General features: G+C 38.1%; 1 long non-coding RNA gene across 5 annotated transcripts in view; it reads left to right on the forward strand.

The window, feature by feature from the left end:
• LOC116443968 overlaps positions 1–17427 on the forward strand; it is a 31210-nt gene extending 13783 nt beyond the window's left edge. For all 5 annotated transcript variants that reach the window (XR_004240129.1, XR_004240132.1, XR_004240133.1 and 2 more), the window contains one exon: positions 14497–17427. This is a non-coding gene — a long non-coding RNA (uncharacterized LOC116443968). The remainder of the gene's footprint in view (positions 1–14496) is intronic.
• Positions 17428–22068: the final 4641 nt, after the last annotated feature.

The raw sequence follows: 22068 nt of genomic DNA on the forward strand, positions 1-22068 counted from the left end.
GGCAATGAACTGTACAGTACTTTCTATATCCCCAGGCTAAGTACTAATATTAGTGTTAAGGAAAAGCTGATGTCACCCGATCTGTCACAGTATCTGCATTTGTACATCTCTGGGTAACAATGGGCCAAAAAGGTTAATTATTATTTTTGAATTAATTTATTTCAACACAGTCCCATTGTCATGACAGATTTAGAAATACTGGCCTCCACCTGAATTACATCAGATTGCTATAGTTGATACAGGATATAGGAAAAATCAAAGTAACACTTCTCAGAGTTCATCCAAAGAAAGTTTTAAGGAAACAGATGGCTCTGACCATTTGGAAATGGCCCATAGCTATTACTCTTAATAAGAGAAGCTGGAGATGAGGTAGACAATCCTTTTTTTTTCAGGCTGTAATTTGATTCTAACATAAGGTTGAGAAGTTTATTGGAAGATTCAAAGCTTTTTTGTACTATAAGGCAGGAACTCAACAGAATAAGCTCTATGACTTAAATGGCCTTCTCAAAGTCATTCTCTACTCTCTAAATCCGATATCCTTGCTTTGGAGAAGTTTGATTTAATCTTACATCCTACAATGTGGCACACAGCAGAGATTTGCTTTATTGAGAATACCCCTGGCTGGAAGCCTCACTTACTCAGCTGGATTGACTCCTCTGTGGCTCAGGCTACTTGTGCTGCAGTGTCAGAGATATTCCTCTCTCCCTCTGTGCTGAGTACACACACTTCCATGCTCCCAATCACAGCCACACCCAGACCCTCCTCAGCCTTGGAATATTCTCATAAAGCTCAGTCTTTATTATCCTGAATTAAGGTTGATTGCTGTAGATAAAAACTTAAGTAAAAACATCCGATACAAGTCTATGATGCATAACTACTTTAAAAGCAAGATAACCTTTTACGACTTTAAAATATATTAGAATCCAGCAGAACCATCAAATTGATCTCACTTTTTGTTACCTTTCCTTTACTGTTGCTGCAAATCCAAAATCCAAATTCTTACTAAAAATAAAAAGAAAGGATTTAAACATTCAAATCCTTAAAACAAACTGCTAAAACGCAGAGTAAAGGCAAATTGGATAAATGCTCACATGCAAGGAAATATTTTTAGACTATTAATGTATTGCCATGTGTATTACATTTTGTCATGTAATAGGTGAAGAGAAAATGGGAGTATTTGTTAAGTGATCAATCACTTAGAAAATAAGAATAAAATTTTGGGCACCTCAGGTTGTTTTTCCACTGCAAAACAATAAAGTGATTTTCAGTTCAGTTACTTCAAAGCATGAGGACTAGAAACCAGTATCTTAGAAAGGTAGAAATCCCCTTATGAGCTGTGACATAGAGGTCCGGTTTGTATTGCTGAAAGGGAAAGAGTTTGAAGAAGTCAGAGATAAGGAGGAAAAAATAATTTTTTGATCTTCTGATACTATGATTTGAAAATAAATCATATTCAAATTTTAGCAATAATTCATCTGAACAGACTGGAGCTTGCAGTCCAACTTTTAAGTGCAGTGTGGATCCTACTCTTCATTGACTAGGCCCTTCCAAAGTAAAACCTTGTTACACAGGAACAGAGGCCAACTGGGCTACTTCTACTTTGTTCTAGAATGAAGAAAAATGAATTCTGACCATGTCATTGTAACATTGGCTAAATTGATGTCTAAAAGTAGGTATTAAAATGGAAAGGGTAATCACAGTGAGATACATGGAGAACAGACTAGATGCAAATTGAATGCTTGAAAGCTGGTACACCAGTTTCATTTTGGTTGTGATTTTAAAAGAATACCTTACAATAGAAAGAAACTAGACTATTTCAAAACTTGTAGAAGAAAACAAGTCCTTTGCAGAGAGTTTGCAGCTACTGTAGATATAGATCTGAGCGTCAAAGATAAAAACATATTGTCATAATAAATTAGGAAACCTGTAATCAATATGTTTGGTAATTTGCAATAGTATTTCATATCCACATATACCAAAGACTCACTTACTCCTAGTGACTTTTTCTAGTTTTCTATTTAGCAGCTGACTAAATGTTAGATATGCATATACAGATAACTGTTATTAATACACCAAATAGCTATAATGACTGTGAATATGGTGTATTGAAAGTACAAGATACATTTATACAGCTCCCTTGAAAAACAACTTTTAATGTGATTGCACACGACATTTTCCCTAAAGTCCAAGAATGAATAGTAATCACTGGATTCAACACTTTGTTTCATATTGGTAGTACAAAATATGGACCCATGCCCTCAGATTTCTCAGGAAATTAGGTGTTTTGCATTTTCTCTCCCAAAACAGTACCTCACAGGATCTTTTTGGCAAAGACAGTGACAGAAACTCATTCTCCAGGGCAACATACAGTTTCCTCAGCTACAAGACCATCCTTTCTTTTCTTGACATCCCAACTCATTCGAAACACATATCCCAATTTCCTCAACAAAACTGAGATGAGTCTTGCAAACAACAGACTCTTTCACTGTGTTGTGCTGATTCATTCCAAGCACTGTTCATCCTGCACACTGAATGAGGCATTCCTGTGGGAAAACAAAGGATGAGATCATGTAATTAAAGACTATGTCATAATGTACACAGGGATTGAACTATAATGGCCTCAACAGTCTTAATTCTATTTCTTAACTCTTGAATGATTAAGAGGTTTTTGTTTTCTAAATCAATAGTTATGAGCAAAGACATTTAAAAATAACCAAAAACTCCAAACAAAAAAAATAACCACATGGAACCATACCAACTACTGCTTTATGGTATGCAAGGAGAATTACCAGTGGATCCAACTGGAGTGGAAAACAGCAACACTGCTTCTTTTGTTGAACATTCTATTCTTAATTTGCCTATCCATTAAGGTTTATATGTTTTCCAGAGATGTTTCAATTTTAATGAAATTCTGGCAGATTATTTTCAGCTCCTGCCTTCTGATTCCCACCAGGTCACAGGCTTGCCTTCTCTAGAAGGATGCTGATGAATCTATTAATATTCCCCAGGCCTACCTGACCAATACAGAGACCCTACAGACCTTGCTCTCTGTCATTTCTCTTCTGAGTGCTCTGTCAAGTTGGACACAGAATGGTCATTCCATTCTGAAGGAAATTTAACTTTTTGTAGGGATTCTAATTTAAAACCATTAAGTTTCTGAATCTCTCCTAAAATGGATGTCATTCTCACCATTCAAAGAGAGCTGGATCTTTTGCAAGCCCTAACAGCCATCCCACAGCAAGAGATTATTTTGAAAAATCATCCCTCCTCCTTGAAATTCTAGATCTGGAAGGCACTTGGTTTTGAAGCTGCAGAGAAACAGATTTCAGATGCTCACGCCTCATGCTTTCTGTCTCAGCACACCAGTCCTCCAGTGCTTAGTGCTGCCAGGCAGCAGCAAAGGCAGCACTGCTCTGCAAGGGGGCCAGTCCAAGAGCCCAGGCCAATCCCAGCACAGTCCTGGTACAGTCCCACAGCACATCAACACCATGGGCACAAAAGGGCGCTGGAAGCAGGGCCCATCCAGGCGCTCCAGTAGGGAGCAGATGGAGACAAGGCTTGAGTTAAGGCTGCAGCACAAAGCAGAAGGGATAGAGCTAAGCAACAGACTACCTGCAATGCAAGTCCAAGGTCCAGCAGGGAAGCAGGGATAGAAAGACAGACGGATAGACACAGCACAGCTCTAGAAGGGACTGGAGGCTCAGGTCTGAGCTTTAATGGAGCCCCAGGGCCTGTAGGCAGAGGGTGTGTGGGTGGGGGTCCCAGGTGAGGCTGCTCAAGGACCCTAATATCTATTAGTGCACTCAGAGCATGAGGAATGTTATATTCAGCGCTGGGGTTAAAACTAGGAATAGAAGGGTCTTCAGAGCCTCAGCATGTTCAGTAGTTTATAGCCACCAGAAGAGGGTGTAAGCTTCTATGAATCATTGCTATTTGTTCTTTTTTTCCCGTATTCATTTGGGGCTTTGTGGCTAATACTGCTTATTTAAAGGCTTTACTCTTCCTCTCTTTCTTTAGTAATATTTTGACTTATACTGGCTTCATTTGTTTGAAGCCGTATCCTTCCTTTCTCTGTTCGTTTTGTTTGTCTCCTTTGTTCATATTTTATGTTCGTTCAAATGTAAACTTCTGGGGACTGCAATGTTGAACGAGTTCCTCAACTCTAGTTGAACTCATTAATGTTGGGAACAGGAGTCAATGGATCATAAAGGATGTAGAAACTTCTGTTCCTCACTCCTGGAGGTTTTTCCATCATATGTGCTTGGAACTCCACTTCCAAGAACCGTTTCTAAGTTTTTCTAGGGTGAAGAACAAGTAGTGAGTAGCACAGCAAGACAACTAAGCCGTGTGGCGCTGATGGTGAAAAAGTGTTCCATAATCGGTTGAATCTTAGGGCATATTAGGGTGCTGTTTCATGAATTTTGCCAGAGTACCCTTTTTTAAGATTTTACCCCGGAAAGCACCATCCTATACTGGATAATTTCTGACACAAAAGGTAGCAGGTCATAGTCTCAGTTGTGTTTTGTTTCCTTCTCTCTGTTTAGGAACCAAAAGCTGCCAGCAAAGCAGACAGGAAACTCTCAGTGTAAAAGAACATCACAGGGCTTATTGATGCCAGGCAACACTGGACTTCAGATGCACTGAGCAGTACAGACACATTGTGAGAATCAAACAGTTACACCAAAAATCCGTGTTTACGTGTTATAACAAGAAATTGCACTCAGCAATAGAGTTGATACACATCATCTTAGAGTAATGGGTACAGCACCAGGGTACTCTGCTGACTTCAGCCTTGCTCTTACTGGCTGATCTCCCCAGTACAGTCGGATGCAAACAGTCATGAACTAGTTCACTCACTCTCTGACCAAGCATCACACAAGATTTTGTTGTCCCAAAATTCTTCAGAGATTCAGAAGCTGACCCTCTCAACCTCTCTATGAAGCACATCCAAGCAGGATTTACAAGCTTAGACACGGTTCCCTGCTAACATGGTCTAAATGCTTTATGCTAACATGGTCTAAATGCTCTACAGACTCAAATGCGGAAGGTATCTTTTCAGCTTTATACCGGCTAGCGCTTGTATTTCAATGCCTTAGAAAGCCTCGAGCAGCCTTGAGAGGTAGCACGGGCAATCTAGCACTTTAGTAGCTCTAAAATCGGTACCTGAATCAGCTGCAGAGCAAATACCATCAGCAGAAGCAAAGAGGGAGAAATATAGCTCCCTGCTCGCTCAATTCCCTGCAGTTAGAAGCCTTCAAATGAGACAGACGACCAGAGATGTTTACAGGAAAGTAGCTGAGCTGAGAGAGAGCCTTTGCCTCCCCTCGACCATCTTTTATTAGGAGAAGGGGAAAGGGGAGGACTGGGGGCGGACCCGGGGTGAGCGGCCAATCAGACACTGCTGAAGAGTCTGAGTTACATTTGGCTTTGCCCGCGCTTGGAACAAAGGAGCTATGAGCACATGTCTTTGGGAGGGGGGATGGGAAGCTCAAAACAGGCAGCAACAATTCCCTATTTTTTTTTCTTTAAAGCTGGGTTGTAACTCTTAGTAACTTAAAAGTGCATAGAACAGTAACAAAACAACAGTGCAAAATATAATTGTAATCTATCGTCCCTGCAACTCGACAGTACCTAGGATGCCTTTAAACTAGTTCCCCAGTCAAAACTCAGGGGTTTAGTCAGGACATCTATGGTATGGAGTATCAGGACAAAGATTTACAAAATACAGTGCAAAAACCTGAGTGCAAAACAGTGCAGAGTGAACAAAGTGGTGTCACGACTTATGTGCTTGTACTTGGACAGCTATCCAAATGCTAGAAAATCCAACCTTAATTAAGTTGTTAAAACAAGCTGTTAGAGATGCAGGATTTGACTGCTTATATAAAATAAATTATGCTGGTTAGATAAGTATGCTTATCACAGCGTTTTTACATATCTTCATTATTCCAGTGGACTGTTTCCAATCTAGTAACATATTTCTATATATTGTCACTAAAGCCCAAGATACAGAGCAAAGTACTCTGGGCTTTCTAAGTGAGAATATGATGAAAATTCATAAATATGCAGTTAGTAATTCATTCAGCCAGTGCTAAATGAAACCCTTTATACAGACTTTTCAAAAACATTCAGCATGTGAGGTGAGTTCATTAATGTGGTGTAGCAGATTGGGAGCAGCCAAGATTTGGCCTAGAGCAAGAATGATCATCTTCGTCACTGCTGGTTTTACTAAAAGATCCTTCTGATGATACAAAGTAGAAATAAAACATCTAAAGAACAGCCATTTTCCTGGACTTATTTCTGGTGCACAGGCTGTTCTTGGGAGAATTTTGAAGTAACTAAACTATAATTCTAGTTAGAAAGCACTCACACAGACTCAAATAAAATACAATACTGAAGCAGCTCAAACATTTAATTATGCATAAAGCAGAGAATATATTTTGATGATGAATAAATCAGAATTAAATGGGGTGGAGGGTTTGGAAGAAAGTAAAATTTCCTTGTTACTAGCAGTTCCAGAAAAGGGCCATGAATATGATCAGAGGACAGGAGCACACACCTCTCCTGTGAAGAAAAGCTTAGAGACATGGAGTTGCTTAGCCTGGAGAAGAAAAGGCTCATGGAGCTTTCATGACAGATGGAGACTTTTTACCAGGGCCTGCAGTAATAACACAAGGGGCAAGAGTTTTAAACTGAAAGAAAGTATATTTAGATTGGTTATAAGGATGGAATTTTTTACAGTGGAGGTGGTGAGGCACTGGAACACGCTGCCCAGAGAAGTTGTGGATGCCCCACCCACCCCTGGAAGTGTCCAAGGCCAGGTTGGATGGGACTCTGAGCAACTGGTCTAGTGGAAGCTGTCCCTGTCCATGGCAGGGAGGGTTGGAACAAGGTGATCTTTAAGGGCACTTCCTACCCCAACTGTTCTGTGATTTTCAGATTCTACTCTCATGACTTATCTTTAAACATATGAGATTTTATATTATGGTCATGCTTGTTTATATATACTTTGACAATTACAAAAACATTTAATTTACCACTTCAATTAATCTTACACATTTAAATTAATTAAACCATTTTCTTTACTATTAATATATTTTAAATGTACACAAATTATAAGCTCTGCCTGAAGTCAATCAGTACTTAGCAAATGTTTATATAAATTCTGAAATGTAACTCTGGGATATACACAGTGCACATTTGAGCTATAGAAAATTCTAGTATGTAAGAACAGAATAGATCAAATTATGTTTTAGATATCAAAATGTAGTCTGCCAAATATAAATAGCAACAAGCAACTGACTTTTAACTAAAATGTAGCAATTGCTTTGTGTTCAGGTACTGAGTTTGAACTGCTAAGAGAGCTTTAGCAAGACAACAAAAAGGCAGGATTTAAACAAACCTTCACCAGTTTTCATGGTTGTGTTTAGATGCAAAATCCATGTTAGAATAAAAAATAAACAGCATTATATTCCATTTTACATGATAAAAGACTTGAAAAAAAAGCAGTATCCTAGCAACTAGACAGCAGAACTTTTCAGTGCAAACACCTCAACCCTTCACTGTGTCAAGCCATGAAAAGAGAATAATAAAATTCCAAACTTGCAATAAATCCTAACATCAAACATGAAAATAAAATAGCTCAATAACACATAGTAGATCTGAGCTCATTTTTTTCCTGGCAGAAGTATATGCTGAGACAACTTCCATAATACAGTTCCATGACTGATAAGGCCAGATAGTTTTGCATTCTTGTTTTTTTAGGTCTCTAACTGTGAATCTCTAAAACCCTACTGTATCAGCGCTTTCTTTTGATGACTTTTATTTCATATCCAACAACTATCTTTTGCTGGACTTGTTCCTCCTATTTAACACAATCTGTCAAAAGCCCTGGTTGTGGTCCTCTCCTCAATCTGCTTTACCCTAAAACAACACAAACTGTCATTAATACATGAGGATACTTGATAAGTATCAGGGAGTACAGATCCTTGGAACATCTAAAGAAAGTGCCAGAAGTGGGCCACATGTCACAAACCAATAAACTACAAAGCCATTTTATAAAGCCAGCTGTATAATAAAAGTACATTCATTTAATGTCTCTTCCATGTTTCAAAGCACTTACTGTCCTGATCAAATGAAACCCTATCTCTAGCTTTATCATATACTATTGATGCCTGTTTCTAGAAGACCATCAAAATTGCTGTTAGCTCTGCAAACACTACCAATACTTTTTTTGGGTATTGTATGACATGCACTCATACGGCTATTATTTCAGGTACCTCCTGTCTTGGTTTTATAAGACGGAGAAAAATAAAGTGATTTGGATAAAGAGGCAGACACCAGGATGTATTTCATCTGCACAGTAATCAACAGCAGCCAGAGCTCACAAGGAAAACATGGATTGAGATTTTTTCCTCTCTTTGGTTTGAGCATGGGTGAAGACCTGAATGTGCTGACCATCCTTTCCAGCAAATGACATGCTGCAATGTGTGCACTATTTCCAGTAAATTCAAAACTCCTCACTGACCCATTGTATAAAACAGAATACCACAGAAGAAGTTAACTATAAACATATTGGTGCCTTTGCATGAAAAGGGCACATGGATTGAGGGGGAGGGCAGGCTGAGGGAGAGAATCTGGGGAGGCCAAGGCCCGGCTCCGCCAGTATTCGTGTCAGGCAATGTCTTGCAAATGACCATGAGAAGGAAGGAGGGTTTAGCTTCTAGATGAGTTTCTAGCTCAAATATCAGTGGCTATCCAGCCAAAACCCCTCTGTTGGGCCTTCTGCTCTACATGCTGGGACTTGGGCAGAGGTTAGTCAGGGAGAAGGCTCACCAGCGCGTCCGGAAGTGGCTCTGGCTGTATCTGAGAGCCAAAGGTTACTCGCAGCTCACATGCTCGGTCACACTGACTTGGAAAAAGGCCCCTCTCTCCCAGTAGGATATTGCAACCATCAGGTTATCAGGCAGTTTCCATTCCTCTGCACACAGCTACTCCACAGTGATTTGAAAAGTACATTTACAACAAGAGAAAGAGAAATATACTACATAAAATTAATAACCTAGGCAAAATTGGTAAAGAAAATTGAGAACATCAAGAAAGTATGTGTATTTGGCAATGACTAAAGCAAAAATAAAATGTTTACTAGTGCAGGTAATTGAAGAGGCTTATTCTGTGCACTGCTGTTTTCTATCTTGAAAGAAGGATGAGATACTCCATCTTTAAGGGAGACTAAACTTTTTCAGCGGACTAGTTACTACAGAATATGTAAAAAAACCTTATGCTATCTACAGTTAAATATTGTTAAATTCCACATAGGACTCCTAGAAGAGAATCTGAGGGGATTTCAACTGATTATTTTTATTTTCTGACTGAGACTCAATAACTTGAGCCAACGTCAGAAAAATTGGAGCAGTACCAATATTCTTGTGCTCTTATTCAAAAGGTCATACAAGATGAGTTAGGGAACAGAAGGACAAATGGTCTGACGTCAATCCAAACACACAGAACTGAAAGAGATAAGATGCTTCATTTTTATAAGGTATTATTCATACTATAACACAGCTATAGGATCATTCCTTCCATCAGCCTGATATCTTCCCAAGAGATCTGCATTTCAAAATGCCTGGCAGGCCCAGGCTTAAGGCAGTTGCCTGGAAGATGGGAAAACTTTCTCTTACCGGGCTGAGAGAGGAATGGGGGCCCTTTTCATGTACCCCAAGTAGGCATGCTATCACTTAGGCATACAGGAGAACCACCTCTTGCTTGAGCATCTCAAGCCAGCTTTCTTACGTGTGCAGTCAAAACAGTTTGGATGTTTCAGAAAATTTCATTATAACTGAAAATATTTTCCATATTGGATCCAAGTTATGAGTTTGGATATATGAATAATAACTGATAACACCTATTTCAGAAAACCCAGCCCTAAAATTGATCAGCAAAGGCTCTTGCCATCACTATGTGTTTTCTCATTTGAAGTAACTGCTAAGAAAATTTTTAATATGAAAATGTTCAAGTCCTTCCACATCCAAACCACGCAGTCGGTCTGTCCATCTCACCTTCAGGCAGCTGTAGCATTGTTTAGTTACAGCACACACTCATCAGCCATGTATAAATAAAGCCATTTATGAATGTGTCTGCACACATAGGTACACTACACACACCACCACTGCTTCCCTCTGCTACCTTATTCTTTGCCTTCCTTGGCAAATACAAGCAATGCAAGTACAGGTGCTTGGCAATCTAATTTAAGTAATTGGGTTTTTTTGGAATTACACTAATTACATTACAGCTTTTCAATCTCATGTTATAGTAATACTATATTGAAATATATTGCAAATTAAATTATTGCTATTTATTTAATTCACGAAGTTCCAGACTGGCAGAGCACATAACAGAAGTGATCCAGGTTCAAAACCTAATTATGGGAAATGTTTTGAAAATTGAAAGTTAGTTAAATATTTTTAAGTAACTCTATCACCTTGTTTATCCTGTTAACCTAAAAGAATCACTTAATTACCCTGGAAAAAAGTAAAAGGCAAATTTTCTGGGAAAAAAAAAGTCCCAGTAGCACTAATATCTGTGTCATGTCAAAATAAACTACATTTAACATTGACCAGTAGTTAATGTTATAGATGTGAAACTGTCCAGAAGTTCAGATCCATAGTGTTTGCATTAATTCTATATAGAGCTGTCACAAGTCTGAAACTTGGGCTTCAGCTTTTGAGCTGAACAAGGTGTTTCAATGAATTTTCATAAGCCTCTAGGCTCTCAATTTGCTTTGAAATCAAAGAAACGTAGGGACATATCTAAACTTTGGGTGTATTTGGCCCTTTGTTGCATTTTTTAAAACACAAGGGCAGCATTTTTATAAGCACTTAGATAAGTTAGAATTATAAATTCCATTACTTTAAACCCAGATGGGAACCAAAACATGGTTTCTTTGCTTGAAAGGTCTTTCTATTCAAAGTAATTTCTGATTACAAGAACAAATCCTGCTGTTGGATTGTAAGGTCATTGGTCTTTTATTTCAGTTTATGCCTTTTAACTATAAGGATCTGGACCTTTTCTTCTAGTGGAAACAAAACCTTTGTGTAAATTTGTGTACATGAATACTATTACAATCACCAAACTATTATACCTTATTTATAATCAAAACCAGTAGAAATAATAATAAAAGGTTACTTTATTTAAAACACACCTGAAAAAGTAATTCCAAGAGCTTTTTATTGTCTCGTTAAAGTAATGATTTTCAGCCACTCTGTGTACATGAACCCTAGAAAACAGACAGAATTTCTTAATGAAAAATGTAGTATAAGGAAAGCAGACTGCTACCTATGTATGGACAATGTGAGATTTTGAGTCTCCCGTTTTAGGTCTCTCTTCAGCTATGTTTTCTCACTGCTTCCTGAAAGAAAAGCTGTCTAGTGCCACCAGAAAGCAATGCCAAATAACTTTGCTTTCCCTACCTCATAAGCACTTCCCTCGGGGTGCAATTGTGCAGTCAATGCACCCAAAAGCAAAGCTACACCTGCAGACAGCTCCTACCACTGACAACTGGAACAGCAGTGGTGACTTTTGGTTTCTAGTCCCTGTAGGAGTTATGCCACTGGTACCTAGCAGCCTCCTTGGGTCAAAGCATAATTAGAAGTATCTCCAAGAAAAAAGAATTTTAAAACAGCCCAACTCCTATTTCTATCATTCCATATGGCTTTCTATTCTCCAGAATCTTGGGAAACACTGCAATTGCTCTGTGTTACATCCCCTGGGTTCTACATCCATATCTCACATCTGCCCCGTCAGCAAGAACAGCAGAGTCATAATTCCTATTTGCAGCCCCCTATCCTCACTGTCTCTTTCCCTCTCTCCAGAGAGCCCATTTAATAGTGCAGAGCTCCTTTGATCTCTGTATTCCCAGCTTGAACAAAACAGCTGTGTAACTTTGCAACTGCATCTCCTGTTCCTCCAATGCGGCTCACCACAACACTCCAAGAACTCATCCACACCATTTTCCTGCCCCTCTTCTGAACACGGCTAGTCAGAGAAAATCAATATGCAATACAGAATCATTTATAAGCTCATATACCATTACCACTTCCCCCATAATCAATCTCAGAAGCAAAAGTCATGAAACTCTGAGACAGAACAGTGTGCAGAACCAGTTGTTCAAACCTCAGCTTCACTTTATATTAATGAGGCTTTCTGGCTTTGTTAACTTTGGCTGTAAAAGAACATAGTTATAAAAGAGCCTCTGAAATGTCCAGCCAGTGCCAAGGCTTTGCCCCTGTGTGTAAAACCTTTATCACATGTATATATTTCATAAAGATATGTCATGCACACAATGATAAAGGTGGACATACAATAAGAGAGCAGGGTCTTTGGCATAGCTTTAAGTAAACCCTCACATAGCTTGAAGAAGTCAGCGGGTGGTAGCTCTAAATGACTGACATCTATGATCATCTGTTTAAAATGTCTTTGGTAGGGAAGGATAAGAAAGAAAAGACTTGATGAGTATAGTGTCCTGCATTTGTTTGTTATTTGGAAGAAAAATACCAGAAGTAAAAGACTCATCTTCTGATCAACAGGTTGAAAATTTGTTTGCTACTTTGGGAAAAAGTAAAACAAGAAAATAAAAAAAAAAAAGACCAGTTGCTGTATATCACCAATTTGCTCTTTCTCTTTCAGACATCAGAATATTATTATTTTTGTGTGAATGGAGTTTAATCATCACGACAACGTTAAGGTCTAGAAAGTAGTACACATGCAAAATTTGTGAACATGGATATAATACAAACAGGATATTTATACATTGCTTCTAAACCATAAAATAAAAGTCCACTTTTGATAAATATCCCTGTCTCTTACAGTCATTTATTTCCTACAAGAATTGTTTACTTTAAGTTCACTGTAAACCTCAAAAAACCAGAGACAAGAGTTGCAATCTCTTCTGATTAAAATAATATTATTTTTAAAATGTTTTTTCTCCAAAGGAAAGATAAACAGTTTCCCAAATGAATTCCTCCCCTCCTACCAGCATCATGTACTAACTCCCATGGAGAATTAAACTCAGGACCTTCAGAACAGATGGCAAAGGCCTTATCTGCTTTCCTACCACAGCAGGAGGCAATATAGGTTTGCCTGATAATGCACTCACAATGAGAAAGAGGTTTATTGACCCCTCTCAGTATATCTACATCCACCAAACAAATGCTTTTTAAATTTAATCTACAGGTTTTGACTTTTGCAAGTTAATTTACAAAACCTTGCCAAGCATTAAACCTCAGATACTAAAGAAACTGTTTTCATTTTAGTGCAATTCCAGCTGTACATTTTTTCAAATCTCTGGCACATTTTATTCTCTGTCTTTAATGAAAAGACAGTTAATTTTCAGCATTGATTTTAATAGCTTCAGTGTTCATTTTCTATGTATTTCACATCTTCCTTCCACATTTGTTCTGAAATTATACCATAGTTTTGACACTGCTTAGGCCTGTGCTATATAATGAGCTCATAGTGGTTTAGCAGATGAGTAAGTTCAGTTCTGACACCACACGAGCCCAACAGCTCCTTTTGCTCCATCCAATTGACAGCTGCCCACCTACAAAAGTCTTAAAGCAAAAAAAAAAATTGAAATATTTCCTGCAAACTATGAAAAATATGTAGATATTAGACCAAAACCAGCTGCTCTCCTGAAGTCCTTTTCCTTTTCAACTAAGCAATCTAAACCTAATTAATGCTCAATTCCTGAATGTTTCAGCTTTTATTTGAATGCAACAGTTTCAAAACTTGGCACTGTGTTGCATATTATTGTATTAGTCAAGGTCATATTAAAAATTATTTTTAATTTTTAGTGATTTGCAAAGGGAAAAAAATTAAGTTTAGGGTGATCTTTAAACTGATGCCTTGAGAGGCCTCCTAGAAACAGAGACTAGACCAGAGTAAAGGATTAAAATAGGTATTTACTTGAAAGGCCTTCAAAGGTACACCCTGGGGAGCCTGAAGCTATTCTCAAAATGGACCCCAAGATGGACAACAGGTCACAAGTTCTTCACACCTTTATAGGTTTGGTTCATTTGCATAGCAAGGTTAATTCTCCAATTAAAGCTTCAGTTTTGCCCTCAGCTTACCCCCCCTTTGCGGCTCTTTGGTTTATATTCTTTTGGCCTAGGACAGTCTTGGTGTCCTTGAAGAGCAGACCCAGAGAGGCTTTGTTATGTCTGCCTAGCATGAGAGAGCAGAAATTTACAGGCTACAAGAAATTTTCAGAGCTACACACTAAGCAGTACAGAATTTGAAAAATACGAAAGTTAAAACCTAAGGCATCAAAATCAGAACAAAAGGAAAAAATTGATGAAATTGTTTTGAAGTCTGAGGGAGTGAAAAACAGTGCCTGATGGCAGCCGATCTGATGGCCATTGGGGTGGTGCAAGATATGTTGATGGGCTCCCTATGGTTTCTTCTAAAAAAGGTATTTATTTACATGGTTTTCTTTTTTCCTAGGATCCTTGTTGGAGCTCACAGGGAACCAGAAAGACCTACACCTTCTTTTCAGGGAGAAGAAAAAGAAAGACAAAATAAATTATTGAAATATTGGCTCACTAATACTTCTAAACCCAGTATTTTTGCTGTTTGGATTACAGCAATAGGGGCTGAGTTTTACAAGGCTTGTTCTAACTCACACATGCTCTTTCCCAGAATGGTAACTACAACGGGACCATTCAGCTGTTTACCAACAAATGAACAAAACTTGTAGCAATGTACACAAATAGGTAAGAATGATTGTGATTATAATCTCCCCATATAAACATTGCCTTTGCATCAAAATAATTCTGTCATTAGCTGGAAAGAGATGAAGGTCTTCTTTACCTATAGAAATACTATTGTTCTACTTATGACCTAAATGGCTCAGAGTTCCCTGCAGCTACCCTGACTCCGTAGAAAATCATACCCATGTCTTCTTCCTACACTGCTGTCGTACTGACATATTCCTGCAGCAAGGAGCCCAGCCTTTGTTACATGCAATGGAATCCTCACGACTTACACAGTCAGTGAGATTTCACACTTCATTAGAGGCTAACACACACACTTACATAAGGGTAAAGGCTGGGCAAGGCATTGTAGTACCAAAATCTAAAGCATGTCTTAAAAGAGGTTTCTGGACGTTCCCTTAATCAAAGTGTTCAATGCTCAGGCATTCTTTGGAATCAGCAAATTAATTCTAGAGTTGATTAATACGGTTTTGTCCTGGTGTTTTCTTCAGTGCAGCACAGAGATGCCCAAAAACTTTTAACTAAATACCTTGAAAATACTAAGCAGTTTAGCAAAATATCTTTAGGCAGCTGTTGCAGTCATCTACCTCTAGAAAACTTAGTGTTTCCACATTACCCAAACACCTTGATTAGGCTGAGCAAAGGCATCTGGAAAACAGTTAGCAAAGCTGCTGAGAAAAGGAGGCTTTCAGCCCACATCTTACATAATTGCTTCTGGGAGAATATTTTCCACTGTTTGGTGCCTGGGTGCAATCTGTGATGAAAGTAATAAGAAAGGGAAAGGAAAAGTGGACAAAAAGGGGAAAGAAAGGTAGAAGTTGAAATGGTATCATAAACAGCACCCTACCACATTATTAGTTTTTCAAATATTTTTTAGAATATCTGTGATTATTTATAATGAATAAGTTAACTTGGGAAATGAATTAGCATAGACTACCTACATGGTGCATCTAGGACAAGCATAGTTATTTTTAGTTAAGATGTAATTTTTATATCTCACTATTTGGATGAATGTCCTCTTTGGTCTTTGAATTAGTGTTTGGCCCACCCTAAATACTACGAGTACTTTCCTCTTTGTGGAGCTTCTATTGTGTTCTTCCACAATAGAAAGGAAATGGGGGAAGAAAGAGAAAGAAGGCTGGCCACAAGGCTGACCACAATGAGACTGGCCATGCTTTCAGCTGGGACACTAACACTTAGAGATAGAAAACTTCTTGGCATGATTATTTCCCCTTACATAATTTCAAAATGGAAGTTCCTGAAGGTATCTCTTGTAGACCTATTAGAGGGAGTGATTTTAAGAAAAAAAGAGAAAATATTTCACAAGTAACGAATCCCTACTTTCAAAGCATGCATGCACGTTCAGTATCAGAACAGTCAGGCAACTCTTTAAAATCTTCAACAATATTTTATAATACTCCTTAATTTTTAGCCCAGCATGCAGACATTTTGTTTGACATTTCCAAATCCGGGTTCTGTCTTTTCCTACCTCCAGCAGAGAAGAGCCTTAAGACATATTTGCTTTTCCCTCTGAACATTATTTCCCACTTCTTTTAAACATTAAGAAATTGTCCTCAATTATAAAGATTCTGTAATACAGATGAAAAAGTCCCATTAGAAAATGGTGCAGAATTGAAGGCAAAATGAGTCTTCAGCTCTCTCAAAACTAAGCATTCATCCTCATTGGTTTTTTTCCTTATGATCAGAAACCAGCACAGGAAATCATCCACAGGTAATATATGCTCCTTGCATCTAAATTAAACTTGCCTACTCTTTTCATCTTTTCTAAATGCAGCAAAACTTTTACCAGAAAACCTGTTCAGTAAATACAATGGTAAATATTCCTACAGCTCTGGAACATGAACATCTTCACTGCCCTGCCTGGCAAGGGGTGCACTAGGGCCTGCAGGGGTACAGCCTGAGACGAGAGACCAGAGTCAGACAGTCAAGAGCACCAGAGCAGGAAATAGCCTTTTTACAACTCATTGTTATCTCCCCACCGGCTTCTTCCAGGCAAAACAAGCAAATGAGCTACTTCAGGATTAGATCTGGGAGCACAGTGCAAGTAAAATTGTATCGCTGGTAACTGAGTTTTCCTCAGAAACATGTTCGAGGATGACAAGGAAGAAAAAGGAGGCACATTGAGGCCAAGCATCAGTTTTGAACAGTTGCAGAGCTGACACCACAATATCCTCAAGGAGAAAATGGATTAGGCAGGAGGCTCTTCAGCATGCAGCAACAGACCAGCTCTGTCTGCAATAAAGAGCATCCACATGGCTAAGAAATGAAAATTATTATAATGACAAATACATATTCCCTTTCACCTATGGGCATAGTAAAGGACAGCAAAAAATGAGAAGGTTTATTTTCATTTTATAGTTTTAAAAAGTTATTTTACAAGTCCGTGTAACTGGAGGATACTAATACTGTGTGTGTAAAAGCATCTAGAATATAATTAAAACTAGTACTAATTACTGTATAAATTGTGATCCTATCCTTATGACTGTATGAGTAAAACGTTTATAGTCATTCTTGAAGGCACTCTGTATCAGAAACATTTCTCTTCCTTATCCACAAATTTTACAGATATATCAGTTTTGCATATTAAATTTGAGAACTTTATAAATAAAGAGAAACTGCATTAAATCAGTAACATGCCAAATATCAATATGTCATTTTGATTATTTCATGCTCAGTAAGTACAATATCTCTAGACCTTATAGTGTTTATTAAAGGTACTTTTACTTCAAAAGGGATTCTCTTCCTTCCCTTTATCTACTTACATTATCAAAATGCCATGAATTCAATAAAATTGACCTTTAATAGATAAGTCTTATTAATCTAAAAGCCTCAGAATCTGCTCATCTGTAAGGTATTTTTGGAAAATAAGAAGCTTCAGCAGAGCCTGGCATAACTGTCATCTGGGAAGCTACTCCTTTTGTATGTTCCATTCTTTTAATAGAGAATAAATAAAATGTATCAAGCTAGCAGTGGCTGAATGGAACAGATGAAACATCTGCCTTTGTGACAGAATTGTATTTTTAGAACTTGTGTCTTCAGCATTGTTTTCTGTGACCACAACAGACTTGGCTGAAAAAGGGAGAAGGATATGGGTTGATCACCTCTAGGACGACCAGCAGCTAGGCCAGCCAACAAACCCCTTGGGGCCCTTGCTATATCTTTTAATTAGAAGGACACCAGGACACTCTGTGGCATGGTTACTACTTTTTCTCCTCTTCTAAGAATAGCAGTGAGGAGACTTATTTTAGGGACCCAGTGCCACAGAAATCAAAGACAAAGCAAAAATTTGATTTCCTTTTTCTGTCTTACTTTGTTTTCATGTGGACCACTGTGTGTGTTCTTCAAGTATCTGAGAATGCCTGGAGATATAAAGAATAGTAATTTTTTTTCTTATCACAGTATCTTTTCCTGTCAGGCGAAGGTGAAAACTCAGCTCCAATCAAGTTCTAAGAGAGAACAGAACATCATGGGTCTACAACAGATACCATTTTTCTCTCATAGCCCCTGCTCCATGTATTAGAGAGCTCCCCATAGATCAAACCCCCTAACCAAGTTTTTGCCCCTCTCAGTTTTTCTCACTGTTTACAATTCTCCCCATAAGTAAGGTTTTATTCTTTTTATTCTGTAAAGGAGGATCATTCTTCCACAGATGCTGCTATCTCAAAAGCTATGTAGATTATGGGCTGCACTGCCACTTTGAAAAATGTGATGAGTATCTGATCATCTGTCTGTATTATCTGTAATCAAAAATTTCTTGAAACTAAGATCTCAACTCTAACAGTTTATCAAAAAACTAAGTGAAATTTACCTCTATTTTTGTGATTGTTTATTGTTTGAGCTTTAGCTTTTACCACCCAAAAGCAATTTAGTGAAAAAAATTTCCCCAAATCTGAACTGCTTCATAAAAGCCTTCATAAAGACTCCAAAATAATACTTTGATTGAGTTGCTCTGTGATGCAACTGCTGACCACATTATGCCAGGTCTTCATTAGAATCACAGAATGGCCTGAGTTGGGTGGGACCTTAGAGATCATCTAGTTCAAACCCACCACACCTGTGGAGAGGGGTGCTGCTCACTAGGTCATAAAATAAAATACATCATAAAATTAAAACCTGAGAGATACATTATGTTAGCAGTCATTGGTTCAGCAGGCTGCCTCTTCAGAAGATACACTGAATAGATGGAATCTCTTAAAAATATATTATTCCCTGAAAGTGTTGGGCTTTGTGCATGCAGCATACTGTAATCAAATTGAGCCACTTCAATGTTTATTGTATTAGCTATAATGCTATGACTAGCAAAATGCAAGTCCATTATACACTAGCAGTTCACGGACAGTATCAGTCCTCTCAAAACTAGAAAGATGTGTTTGGAAAGCCTGCATGAAGGGAAACAAACATCTCTAATACAACTTTTGGCAACAAATTTAATATGAAAATGCATTTTAAATTGCATTTATAATGATGGAAATTCCTGCTCACAAAGACATATTGTGCAGAGAAGCACATATTCCATCTGCCTGGGCAACATGAGGACTCTTAATATTGACTAGAGTGGAATTCTGACTCCAGCTCCTTTCTATGGTCAGACTGGGCACCAACTTGGATGAAACAGAGCAAATTTCTTTTGTTTTGCCTTGTTTGAGAAAAATAAATGCAAAGTTGGTCTGTGGGGCTCCCATCACATGTTAGTCACCTGTGTAGCTTCTTTCATTAAGAGTGAGCCACTGAGGAGTGATTTCAAGATTAGTTTTGGCATTTACTGAGAGGACAGAGATTTGTCCAGCAGTACATACCCAGGTAGGCTTAGTGGCTTAGCATGGGCTGCTTACAGGTAACTCAGGGGTCCAGCACCATCCGCACAGACAGCTGAGGTGAAACACTGAAGGAGAAGGCAAAACAAGGTTACTGTCAGCGGTTAAAGGAGCAAGTCCATGTACCCCAGAAGACTGAGTCAAGAGCAGAACCCAAAGGCAGGCAAGGTGGAAAACAGGCACAACACTGGGAATCACTAAGAAAGTGTACATGAGCCTGAAGCAAAGCTGGCCTAGTGGTCCACTGCAGGAGCTGGATGGAAATGGACCCTATGAAGGGGGTACAGGTGAAGGATCAGGAGACAGAACAAGGGCCACAGCCCAAGACCTTTGCCAGATGAGCACTGGTGTCTGCCTGTTAATGCTGTGGCTTGAGGCAGGACCCTTTGTTTACTGGGTTTTTTGGCAGCCTCAGTAACCATTAGCTTTTGCCCAGTTTTTTCCTTCCTCATGTGCATAGAAACTTGTCACAAAGTGACACTGTTAGAACAGTGTTGCAGAAAAGCAGTCAAAAGTTGGAGCTTGTCCACTGATTGCAACTCACTGTAATTTTATATACCGTAAAATATAAAACTTACACCCACAACCACCAAGCCTCATACCTAAGAACAGATAATATCTTTGGGAAATGTCATTATAAAATTAAAAAGTTTCTTATAAGCAAAAACTGGGATCATATAACATTGCCTCTGGAGTTGCATAACACAGGATGTATAAACCCAGATAGTATGTACATATTTTCTTATATATCTATTTTGCAGTTCTTTGTATTCTATTTCTATGATTAAAATTTTTTATAGCAATATTGTTTCCATCTATCTTGCTATCTACTAATCTAAAATAACTGCTTTATTTTTCAGTAAAATATAACATTTCCAAAGGCTAGAACTTGAATATTTCATAATCATTACACAATAGTGTCATACACAGTTCACTGAAGAGATTTCATAGACATCACAGCTATAAAATTCATACCCCTTACTTATTAGTGGGTCAACTTACTCTTTGATACCCTGCTGAGCTTGTCAGGCTACATGTTTATATATAGGTCTTCCTTTTGTATCCAGCTCATTCTCCCATAGAGTAGCAAAGCATACAGAAAAAGCTGGTATACCTTTCAGAACAAAAGTGAAAGTAGCACTCTGTAGAAGTGGGTTTCTGCATTCATCCAGGAAAGCTCAACCAAAAATACTCAATTTTCAGTAATGCCATTGGATTCCTACTCAATCCATGCAGCTGCATGGAATCTATGTGAATTGCCTGAAGCAGCAAAAGCCATTCAAACTCCGTTTTTAATTTGGATTCTTCCAACCCTGAATTTGTGAACTGTAGTGCTATCTTCATTTCATCAAGTCCCATATTCTACCATTGTAGAGTTCCAATCTGTACAGATGCACAGTTTCATTTCCAGATTAATTAAGAAAAAGAAATCACTAGGTCATAATTCCTCTTCTTCCACAAGACTTGTGGAAGAGGTTTGAAAACCTTCATCGCAGTCTGCTTTCACAAGCTAAACTGTTCCCTAAAATCCTTTGATATCAGTGCAATTGCACCAGCAGAACAAATGAATCAAACGGAAAACCAGAGCCTGTTCAGAATTCAGAATGCCCTCAAGACCAAAGGAAATATTTAGACATATGTTTATAACGGGGAAAGATGGTATCCTCAATGGAAGGACAGAACTTTACTGTACTTGTCATTATCACAAGTGTAATCATTAACCGTGCAAACAATTTTTTTTTCTGAATGTGCATGTAAAGACAGACAGTATCATGCAATTACACATCTTCACCCAGTAAAGTGCAGTCTTGTCTTCCATTGAGAAGAGCTTTCCCATGCTCATATTTTTAGCTTTATTAGTAGGGTAATATTTCAAAATTATTTCGTTATTTCCTTTCTAAAATGAAGTTTAGAAGAAAGTAATGTTAATATCGGAATCTGAAAATAATATAATTTTCAGGAGTTATCTTTCAGTTGCTTAAACATCTGCAAACTGAAAAGAAAAATTTTCTTTATTTTGAGATCTGAATTTTAAGATAGAGGAAAAACATTACTTGCTTTTTACCTTTGAAATAGATTTTTAATTTCTGCCAGTGTGTTCAATATATAATTGCTGTTTTGTAAAGCAACAGTGCAAGGGCAACTGTAAATATACAAAGACTTATTTTCATTCTGTGAAGATGGGAAGGGGAATCCAAAATACAAAGGAGAAAGGAGTTAAGAAAAAAGTCTAACCCCAAACAAGAAAAACTTCTGTTTTTCAAAGGATATCCCTTATGCTGACAGTCTGCAGTAGTTTGATCTTGCTAGTGTCAAGTCAAGTGAACCAAGCTGGCCAAAGAAAACGCAGCTGATATCATATTTTAGCAGGTCATCGAGCTTTTGGGGGTGAAAGGGAGAGAGGCCGTGAAGCTAATCCAGATGAGATACCTAATCTTTTGTTTATGTTCCACTGTGATAATGTCGTT

Source organism: Corvus moneduloides, chromosome 5 (assembly GCF_009650955.1).
Source record: "Corvus moneduloides isolate bCorMon1 chromosome 5, bCorMon1.pri, whole genome shotgun sequence".
Taxonomy (NCBI): domain Eukaryota; kingdom Metazoa; phylum Chordata; class Aves; order Passeriformes; family Corvidae; genus Corvus; species Corvus moneduloides.